We start from the raw sequence: 11294 nt of genomic DNA, 5'->3' as shown, positions 1-11294 counted from the left end.
ATCTCTAGTCCAGATGTACCTATTCGTGTAAAGCAATATCCAGTGTCTGAGGAAGGTCGAAGGGGACTAAAACCAGAAATAGAAAGATTATTAGAAAAAAAAAAGGGTTACTTGAATCATGCATGTCTCCCTTTAATATCCCCATTTTACCTCTAAGGAAAAGATGGGAAATGGAGGTTAGTACACGATCTAAGAGAGACAAATAAGAGGAGAGTTAGCCGATTCCCTGTGGTGGCAAACCCACATATTCTTCTAAATCGATTAAGTCCAAATGATCAGTGGTATAGTGGTTAGCATAGCTGCCTTAGAAGAACTAAAACCAAAAGATGTCCTAGACACGGATATGCAAGCCTGCACGTATGCAGTAACACAGAAAAGGAAAAATTAATAAAATTGGGAGCAAAGCAACGGGTTGAGCAATGGAAACTAAAAGATGGAAGAGAAATAATGCCAAAAGTAACTGCAGCCAATATAATGAACAAGCTGCACAGTATTACACATAGGGGAACACAGGCACTAGCTGATCAATTTGCATACTAAATATGCTTGTATAGGGACATATAAAATAGCTAAAACTATTGTTGAAGGGTGTCTAATATGTCAGAAAGTGAATAAACAGCAGTTAAGAACACGGATTCCTGGCGGTAGAGAGCTAGCACACCGTCCCTTTTCAAAAATAAAAATTGATTTTACAAAGCTACCAAAAATCAGACGATATCGTCATTTGTTAGTATTAATAGAGACAGATTTTGGGCCATTTGATTTAGAAATGCCTCACGATCACCCAAAAATAAGTGATCCTAAGATGCAAAATTATTTAGTACAGTTATTAAAACGGAGAAAATATCTCTGGGAGAAAGGACTAGTAACACAACACCCGCCCTTAGATATGAAAATATATAATCTAGAGCCAGGAGATAAAGTGCTTATAAAAACATGGAAGGAAACATCACTAACCCCTCGATGGGAGGGACCTTATGTTTTCTTACTTACTACAGAACCGCCGAAAGGGGATGGACACACGCCAGCCGAGTTAAAGGCCTGGTCAAGACTGGTGCATGGACCGCGGAACCTACAGAAGATCCCTTAAAAATTAAATTACGAAGGCAGTAGATGGACTTATCAAATTGTATCGTGCAAGTATAAAATAACAATAATCAGCCTGTTATCTGTGCATATCCCCCTTTTGCGAAGACTTTAGGGTCAAATGCATAAATGCAAATTGTAATTGTTATCCTTTGTATGTTTTAAATGTATATTGTGCCATAAAGATTGACGGTTGCATTGTGCAGGGGGTATTTCCCCTAGAGGAAAATGTAATTGACGTTATGATAAGGAACAAAAGATCACAGACCAAATACTAAAACTTGAGGTACGCATGCTGCAGAGCCACTATAAGGGGAGTACCGTATCACTCTCCAATGATCAAAAACCATAACTGGGAAGCACATAAACAGAGGTGTAAAAAGTAAAAACACTCAGGGTCTCTTGAAGACTATTCTTGCTGTTGAGAAGATGGTTTACCCCGTGGCTCGAAGCAACCGAGTCGACGGGCGAGGCAGAAGAATAAAAAGCAGTGGAGACAAAAACCTGAGTGGGATTACACCAAAGTGCTGGCCGAGCTACCACAATGTTAAGCAGCAAGCCCAAAAATTGACAGAAATAAAAAAAGGAATAAGGGAAAGCCGAAAACAATGCAACCCAATCTGGTACACTTCTTTAACGTTATTATTGTTGTTAGGTTATGGAGAAACTGCACGTAGACCATATAGATGGAGCTTAATAAGGTTTGGAGATCAGCAAATTATAGCCCAAGAAACTGTAGTGGGGAACCCCAGCTTTAAGGCAACACTGTGCCAACTGGTACCCATAAACCCATGTTTAGACTACATAGATTTTTACTTTTGCCCTAGTTCAAACCCAGGAAAAGGGTACTGTAACCATCCTAGCTTGTATTACTGTGCTTATTGGGGATGCGAAACGATAGCGTCAGGGTGGTCCCCAGGGGGAGGAAAAGATAAGTTTCTATCTGTAGAAAGGGGACCCTATAAATGTGTTCCTCCTAAAAAGGATTGGAGCGGCGGGATTATATCACTTGGAAATTGCCAATAGGTATATATTAATGTATCTAATCCTACAGATCCTGCCTGGTTATTAGGAAAAATGTGGGGAATAAGATACTGGGAACCTGGGAAAGATAGGGGAGGTCTTATCTTTATAAAGAAAGAAATAGCAGAACAAACTCCTCAAGCAATAGGCCCCAATGTAGTGATTACAGGGGATTTGAAAGCAAGAGAAACATCCGAGACCCTCAATACAACCGAAAGTCAAATAATTGCCAATAATATAGATGCATTTACTCAGGTAGATGGAGTCAATTCCAACTCTTTATGGACTTTATTAGATACGAGTTACCGGGTAATTAATAAAACATCCCCGAATCTAACAACAGAATGTTGGTTATGCTTTAATACCAAACCACCATATTTTGAAGCTATCGGAATTGTTAACAGACCACAATTTGCCAATGGGTTAAACCCTGAAGCCTGTAAATGGGAAAACAACACTCAAGGGATATCGCTGCAACAAGTACGAGGGCAGGGAAGATGTATAGGTCGAATACCCCCTGAAAAACGGCATTTGTGCGTAAATAATGAGACTCTTAGATCTAAGAAACTTAGAGGATGGGTGATACCAGTCGACAATGCTAAATGGATATGTTCAAAAACAGGACTTACCTCCTGTGTGTCTGTGAATTATCTAGAGACTGTAAAAGAATTTTGTATACAAGTAGTAATAATTCCTAGAATCACGTACCATCCAAAGGAATATGGATATCAATTAGAGACTATCCTTTCACATTGACTAATAAAAAGAGAACCCATAACTGCCTTGTCTTTAGGAGCCATAATAGCTCTCAGGACAGCAGGTGCAGGAGTCGGAATTGCTTCTTTGGTAAGACAAAATCAGGAATTTACTGCATTAAGACTAGCTGTTGATGAGGACCTTTTAAAGATAGAACAATCCATTACCGCCTTAGAGAAATCGGTCAGATCATTGTCAGAAGTGGTATTGCAAAATCGACGGGGATTAGACTTATTGTTCCTTAAAGAAGGGGGCCTTTGTGCAGCTTTAAAAGAAGAGTGTTGTGTATATGCAGATCATACGGGCTTAGTAAGAGACACCATGAGTAAATTGCGGGAAAATATAGAAAAACGAAAGAAAGAATACGAGTCTCATCAAAGTTGGTATGAAGCCTGGTTCAAACAATCACCTTGGCTCACAACTCTTCTTTCTACCATAGCAGGACCATTAATTCTTTTAACATTAGTTTTAATGTTTGGGCCGTGTATTTATTTTTAATAGAGTTATAGCTATTGTTAAGAGTAGGTTAGAGGCGGCACATTTATTACTGATTAAAGCCAAATGTGAACAATCGACGGGTCGAGATGATACTGAGTTACTAGTTCTGAGTAGCCAAGAATTACAACGCTTTAATGAACAAATTAAGTAGAAAAAGAAAAAGGGGGGAGTTGTGATAAATACAAGGAATTTGTTCATTAAAGTCCCTTTGTTGAAATGTTTTGTTATTTGTTGTACTTGATGAGCAGTTTGGAAAGTTGTTTTAAAAACTAAGGGTGGTGGGTTGTTCGGCTGGAGAGGTGTGTCAAGGTTATTGCAAAGTCACGACGATGACCACCTAGCAACAGAAGACACATGCGCAGGAGGGACGGCCGAAGGATATAAAAACTGGAAGAACCCGCCACGTGTTGCGTGCCACTGCCACTATTAAGGGGGGCCGCCCAGCGCTGTCTTTGCTTATTGCAGCCTGCTTCTATTTGGCAACAAAACCTTAATTGTTTAAGTTAATTTGAGTCGAAATTTATTACAGAGGTGAGGTTCTCAGGGCCATGGGTTAGTGCCAGAGTTAGGTTATGGTTGGACTCAATGATCTTGAGGGTCTCTTCCAATCAAAATGATCCTATGTTTCTATTTAACAAAACATTAGTTTGTAAAAGCATAGATTTGTTTTCAAGATATGTTTTTGACATTTCCTGGCAATCCCCTAATTAATGATTTGAAATAATCTGCTGGTGTTTGAATATCAAGAACACATTATTAATGTTGTCAAAACTTTCGATAATGTTACTTTTTATATTTTTATAGTGTGGAATTTGTAATGCTTATTAAATGCCCCAAAAGCGTGACAGGAGGAACATTGTATTATGAATAAGTTAGAGTTTTGTGGAAACATTGAACTTCACAAGGAGACTTTAGAATAATCCTCTAAATCCGCCTTGTGATCTGGCTGATAGTATTGCAGAATGCCCAATTAAAACAATGTTTCCTAAATGCTCTGGGAAACTAGAGGGTGAGGAGCTACCAGTCCTTGTCTTGAGGATAAGATGAAATAACTTGCTCTAAAATGTGGGGAAAAAACCCTCAAAAGTTACTTACAATTCTAAGTCAAAATGATGGTTGTTCTGCTATTTACCAGTGTAGCTGAATAGGTGATGGAGTTGATCCCCTGAGGAATGTAGAACCTTCTGCCTTGTGGTTTCGTCCATTTTTCTTGAGCCTCTATGCCTGTTGAAATAAAGTACCCATCTGAGCTTTCTTGTAGTGTTGAGAGGGTGCTGGTTACTTTTCTGGCAGACAACATCAGCATTCTGGGTGATCTGCCTCTTCCGATCCCTGTACTTGAAAAGGGGAAAATAATGTGCTTGCTGTTGGTATTAGATGTGAGGCCCTGGAGTCCGGGTTGGTTCCAGAGGTTGGGTTTTGGGGTAGGTTGTTTGTAGAGCTTGGCTGGTGTTGGCGGAGTTGTCTTTAGAGCAGGCGTAAGTTCTGGAGCTGGTGGTGGTGTTCGAGCTCTCCTTTTGGTTCTAGAGCAGGTTCCAGGTCAGCATATGGATCTGTTGGAGTGGGGCTGGGGTCTGAGGCGGGGGAGGTCCTAGAATCTACTTCAGGGAGTTCTCCTGTTTTGGCATCTCGGGAGGATTTGTGGTACTTGCTGATAATGGCAAGTCTGGTTTTGGTTTGTTGGGGTTTTGTTTGTTTGTTTCCTTTTTTATTTTTTTTTTCTTTTCCTTGTATGCTTTTTCTTTCTTATTTGGGGCATTTTTCAGTTGACAGCTGTCCTGGTTTTGTTAAAAACAAGTTTCTCTTTTAGTGAATTTCCCTGTCAGCTAAAGTCTTCTTACTAACTGCAGTTTTCCTGAAAGTTAGGTACATGTTTTGGTAGACATAGCAATGGAACGCAAGGTCATTGATAATGATGCATCCCGCGAGATGTGCAGGCAGGAGGTGAATTGAAAACTGACCAACTAAAGTATTCCATCCCATTCACATCATACTTCATATAAAAGTGGGGGGTCACGAGGATCTCGTCCCTTTTTCCTTATGGCCGACATTGGGAGAGGACCTTGCGAGATGTCCCTGCGAACTGAGGCCTAGTGACAGACTGAATCCAGCTCCGGTTGGCTGGAGAGTCCAGTCCAGGACTTCGGGTGCCGGCCCTACACCTGCCGGAGCAGTTGCCGGGACGTTCACTATTGGTTTTGTATATTTTGTGTTATTTTCTCTATTTTATTAGTAGCATTAGTAAAACATTTTTAATTTTTTCCAACTGTCTTCTCTCTGTCCTTCTTTCCCTCCCAATCGCCTGTCCTTAGTGGGGAGGGGGGAGAGGGAGGGGCTGAATGGGAAAGTGGGGGGAGAGGAGGTTAACAATACATCTGCCACGGTTTTATTGTCACCCCGCAATCAAACCGTGACATACAGGAAGACGGAATTTAGAATTAAACATGCAGGGGATGGTTTACCTGTGAGCCATGAGCCAGCCAATTGGGCTGAAGTCAGAGTCTATGATGTTGTGGGGGTTTGTTTGTTTTCTAAGTGATCTAGTGGTTGCGAGTGTATGACATCTAATTCAATTCACTTTCTTTAGTCACAGCACTGCTTTTAAAGATCAGATCCGAAATGTGGAAATATTCCTTTCTCTTGTATCCTGAGCTCTTTGGGAAAGAATTCAGTTGTAATCACTGTAAACCCTTCAACAGCTCTTTAGGTAACTATAAGCCTCATGCTCTCTTCAGCTGTAAACTACCCCAACCTGTATCAACAGTGATACTCTTTTTTCACAGAATCACAGAATGTTAGGGATTGGAAGGGACCTCAAAAGATCATCTAGTCCAATCCCCCTGCCAGGGCAGGAACACCTAGGTGAGGTTACACAGGAAGGCGTCCAGGTGGGTTTTGAATGTCTCCAGACAAGGAGAATCCACAACCTCCCTGGGCAGCCTGTTCCAGTGTTCCCTCACCCTCACTGAGAAGAAGTTTCTTCTCAAATTTAAGTGGAACCTCTTGTGTTCCAGCTTGAACCCATTACCCCTTGTCTTACTGTTGGTTGTCACCGAGAAGAGCCTGGCTCCATCCTCGTGACACCCACCCTTTATATATTTATAAACATTGATGAGGTCACCCCTCAGTCTCCTCTTCTCCAAGCTAAAGAGACCCAGCTCCCTCAGCCTTTCCTCATAAGGGAGATGCTCCACTCCCTTCATCATCTTTGTGGCCCTGCGCTGGACTCTCTCCAGCAGTTCCCTGTCCTTCTTGAACTGAGGAGCCCAGAACTGGACACAATATTCCAGATGAGGTCTCACCAGGGCAGAGTAGAGGGGAAGGAGAACCTCTCTCGACCTACTAACCACCCCCCTTCTAATACACCCCAGGATGCCATTGGCCTTCTTGGCCACAAGGGCACAGTGCTGGCTCATGGTCATCCTGCTGTCCACCAGGACCCCCAGGTCCCTTTCCCCTACACTGCTCTCTAATAGGTCATTCCCCAACCTGTACTGGAACCTGGGGTTGTTCCTGCCCAGATGCAAGACTCTACATTTTCCCTTGTTATATTTCATTAAATTTTTCCCCGCCCAACTCTCCAGCCTGTCCAGATCTCGCTGGATGGCAGCACAGCCCTCTGGCATGTCAGCCACTCCTCCCAGCTCGGTGTCATCAGCAAACTTGCTGATAGTACACTCAATTCCCTCATCCAAGTCATTGATGAATATATTGAATAGTATTGGTCCCAGAACTGACCCTTGAGGCACTCCACTAGATACAGGCCTCCAACCAGACTCCGCCCCATTGATCACGACTCTCTGGCTTCTCTCCTTCAGCCAGTTTGCAGTCCACCTCACTACCCGATCATCCAGTCCACACTTCCTCAGTTTTGCCGTGAGGATGCTGTGGGAGACGGTGTCAAACGCTTTGCTGAAGTCAAGGTAGACCACATCCACTGCTCTGCCATCGTCAATCCACCTTGTTATGTCTTCATAAAAGGCTATGAGGTTGGTCAAACACGACTTCCCCTTGGTGAAGCCATGTTGACTGTCCCTGATGACCCTCTTATCCTTGATATGTCTTAAGATGGCACCAAGGATAAGGTGTTCCATCACTTTCCCAGGGATGGAGGTGAGGCTGACCCGTCTATAGTTGCCCGGGTCCTCCTTCTTGCCCTTTTTGAAGACCGGAGTGACATTTGCTTTCCTCCAGTCCCCAGGCACCTCTCCCGTTTCCCAAGACTTGGCAAAGATGATGGAGAGCGGTCCAGCAATGACTTCAGCCAGCTCCCTCAGCACCCGCGGGTGCATCCCATCTGGACCCATGGATTTATGGATGTCCAGATTGCTTAACTGGTCCCTAACCCAGTCCTCATCAACTGAGGCAAACTCCTCCATTGCCCTGCCTTCCTCTGGGGCCTCAAGGGTACGGGGCTCCTCAGGACAGCCTCCGGCAGAGTAGACAGAGACAAAGAAGGCACTCAGTAATTCTGCCTTCTCTGTATCTTCTGTCACCAGGGCACCCACCCCATTCATCAGTGGGCCTACATTGCCTCTGGTGTTAGTTTTATCTGCCATGTATTTGAAGAAGCTCTTCCTGTTGTCCTTGACCCCTCTCGCCAGGTTTAACTCTAAGGAGGCCTTAGCTTTCCTAGTTGCCTCCCTACATCCTCTGACAACAGCCTTATATTCTTCCCAAATTTCCTTATTAAATATCTGAATCTTTTACAATTACATTCTGCATTTAGTAGAAAACTTGTTATCAAGGAACATACTCTACATTCTAGGTTTTGACCAGAAATCATTCATATTAATGATATTTTAAAAAATTATTACCACCAAAGAAGAGACCTTAGACGATTGGGTTGCCAGAAATATCTATTACAATATTAATAATTGCAAAGAAGTGAGGTTGATCTGAAAGATCTCTGAGTAGGTACTGCACAATGTTTGTGAAGATCTTAATTTTTCAATATATCTGCTCAGATGAAAAATAAAGCTAAAATGAGGAAAGAATACTAAAAGCTAGGAATGTTTTTTAGGGAATGTAGGATCTCAATTTTCGATATGTAGTTGCCGCACATTTGAAACGCACTATGCCTAACACTAATATAGTAACTATTTTAAATCGTTATTGGCAAGAGGGAATCATGTTTGGCCTTTCGCTAAAACACAAAGAACAAGAACATTGAAAACCAGGCTTTCTTGTGAACATCTTTATTCACAGTCGCGACACAAGACACGGCACTGAGCTGCGCTCGCACACGCACACGCAGCAACCAGGTCAGGTGCAAACGAGGCCGGCGGCTCAGACACATGAGCTGCAAGGCACAGCGCTCCGGAAGGACATCAACTGACATGCTGTGGGCACGTAGGATGTGCATGAGGATGTGGGGAAAAAATGAAGAGAACAGATAATAATGCCCAATATCTGCAATGGGAACACCAGCCTCTGGCCTGTGAACTAGCGAAGTCCTTACAATGCACATCTGCCCTGGTCGGGTTGCCATCATCATAATGAGCACCCTGAAAAGAAAGACAAGGAATGAAGAGATTTATCTGGAACAACTGCCAATGACTCCTTTAACCTGCAGATCCACTAGGATAGAGAACTTCTAGGCAGATAACTCTAAATGCATTTTCCATGAGAACAGGCTCACATCATGATATTTTTAATGTCTTCTCTTAGGAAGTCATCTACATTTAAAATATCGAAAGTAGCCTTAGCAAGCAAAAGCAAAGTTAAACTTTGGTTCATACCCCCGTGGAATACTTGTACCCCATGATAAAATAAAGCCATTCTATAATAGTACCGAGAGGACAATATCCACATTATTACTAATTGTGCTACATTCCTCAAATTCTGGAACAGTGCTTTACTCTTCCCAGTAAGAAGCAATATTAAACCAACCAACCAACCAAACCACTATTCAAGTAATTACTTAAACCCTCTCCTGTCAAACAGGCCCCAGAAAACATTCTGCCGACACAACTCGAACATCCGGGAAGGAGAAGAACATCCACAGACGTTGAACGACGCTGCGCTGAACTACAAGGACGCTACGCTGAGCTACGGTGTGACAGGGGTGACGGAGCCGCGGAGCCAGGAGCAGGTTTCCCCAGGGCCAGCAGGAACTTCAGCTGCTCACACAAAGGTCACAGGCAGGGTTGGTGCAGATCATCGTTTCTAAGGCCGTCACCAGAACCTGACAACTCTGCCTGTGCTTTGGACACAGGAGAAGTGCTGATGGACCCTCAGCATTCAATGTGAAACTCCTGGTGCACAAACAGATCGTATTTATCTGAGGGAAATGGATTCAGGTTGTGTTGGTGTGTTAGCAAGAAGCAGCTTAAATTCAGGGTCATCTTTGTTCCGCCTTTGCTGCTGTAACACGAGAGGCCCTTTGGTGACAAAGGCCGCGGCTCAGGGACTCCAGCTGTGACTGGTGCAGGTTCCGGACTCTCCCCCCGTGTTCACTGGGATGTGAACCCCAAACGTGTCTTTGTGTGCAGCGCGTTGAAACAACCCAACCGGGTCCCGGTTGTGAGGCCAGGAGCAAAACATGCCGTGATGGAGACAATGGGGAAGAGATGGGAACTCTCAAACCATTTCCTCGGTGTGAACTTGGGGCAGAATCCCGGAGAGAAACAGCAGCTGCCTCCCAGCAGCTTCAGGAATTAAACCCAAGTGCCCCAGCGGTGGGAGCTGAAGAGGTCGAGGACGGTGCAAATGGACCCGGGATGGAGAGAGTGACAGGAGAGAAGGGAAGGGGCTGAGGGGAATAAACCCACAGCTGCAGGAGGGGGGAAATCTAAGAGGAAGAGAGGTGAACGCCAGACACAAGGGAGTGGGAAATCTGACATACGTATTATAGAAACAGGAGATGTTACATCAAGATCCAATACTGAAATGTATTAACTCCAGACACAAATTAGTGGTAGAAGGTTTATCTCTTCATTATAGAAACATTAAATATGATACAAAGCTCAAACATTACACAAAGATAAAATATTAAAATAGACTAACTCCAGGCAAGAATTGGTGGAAAAAAGTTTGCATATTTATTATATAAATACTAAATAAAGATGAAATAAAATACAAAAAAATCAAACATTAAAATATATTAACTCCAGACAAAAATGGGTGAAAAAAGTTTACATATTTATTATAGAAACATTAAATATAATGTAAAGAGTAAATATCATATAAAGGTCAAATAGTATATAGAGATCAAACATTAAAATATATTAAACTCCAGGCAAAAATTAGTGGTTAAAACTTAATCTATTTATTATAGAAACATTATATATAAAGAGAAAATATCATATAAAGGTCAAATATTATATAGAGATCAAACATTAAAAATATATTAAACCCTAGACAAAAATTAGTGGAAAAAAGTTTGCATATTTATTATAGAAACATTAAATAAAGATGAAATATAATCCAAATTAAAACATAAAAATATATTAACTGCAGACAAAAATGGGTGGAAAAATATTTACATATTTATTATAGAAACATTAAATATAATATAAAGGGTAAATATCATATAAAGATGAAATAGTATATAGAGATCAAACATTAAAATATATTAAACTCCAGGCAAAAATTAGTGGCAAAAAGTTAATCTATTTATTATAGAAACATTAAATATTGTATAAAGATGAAATATCATATCAAATATAAAGATCTCTATACGAATTTGTATAGAGATCAAACATCAAAATATACTAACTCCAGACAAGAATTGGTGGAAAAAGTTTGCATATTTATTATATAAATCTTAAATATTAAAGATAAAATATAATACAAAATCAAACATTAAAATATATTAACTCCAGACAAAAACTAGTGGAAAAACTTTACGTATTTCTTATAGAAACATTAAATATTATATAAAGGGTAAATATCATATAAAGATGAAATAGTATATAGAGATCAAACAC

This window comes from Caloenas nicobarica, unplaced genomic scaffold (assembly GCF_036013445.1).
Source record: "Caloenas nicobarica isolate bCalNic1 unplaced genomic scaffold, bCalNic1.hap1 Scaffold_83, whole genome shotgun sequence".
NCBI classification, from domain to species: domain Eukaryota; kingdom Metazoa; phylum Chordata; class Aves; order Columbiformes; family Columbidae; genus Caloenas; species Caloenas nicobarica.
This window is presented reverse-complemented; position numbering follows the sequence as displayed.